The sequence below is a fragment of the Lipotes vexillifer genome, unplaced genomic scaffold (assembly GCF_000442215.2).
Source record: "Lipotes vexillifer unplaced genomic scaffold, Lipotes_vexillifer_v1.1 scaffold1011, whole genome shotgun sequence".
Lineage (NCBI taxonomy): Eukaryota > Metazoa > Chordata > Mammalia > Artiodactyla > Lipotidae > Lipotes > Lipotes vexillifer.
In genome coordinates, this window is record NW_006787698.1 from 453,586 (window position 1) to 454,079 (window position 494).

A 494-nucleotide genomic window follows, 5' to 3' on the forward strand; every position below is an offset into this window, starting at 1 on the left:
CCCCCATGGAGCTCAATCCTGGCCAACTCCAACGTATGCACGCAGCACCGAATAGGCCCCCGGGGGGCGAGAGCGCCCCCAGTACCCAGCTGCAAACTTAGCACGCGACGCGCCCCCCTATCTCCCCACGCCGGCTCCCCCCACCCTCAATGCAGCTCCGCTTCCCCTCCCCCTCTCCCCGCGCGCCTGGGAGCCCCGAAAAACCATGCACGGAGGGGGGGGCTGGCGCACAAGCCCATGCACTTCGCCCCCAATACCCACTCCCGGGCGGCGCCCCCTCCCCGCCCTCGGGATCCAGGGCGCCTCCCGCCTCCGGGCAGCTGCCAACCACCCCCTCCTCTGAAACTTGCGGGACGTCCCCGGCTCCCGGGATCGCCCGTTCCCGAGAGGGCAGGGGTGGGCGCAGCGCCCCCGGCCCGTCCCCGCCCTGCACCCCGCGCTGGGGGCTACGCCGGGCGCTGACTTACCTCGCGGGGCCGGGCCGGGGCCGGGCC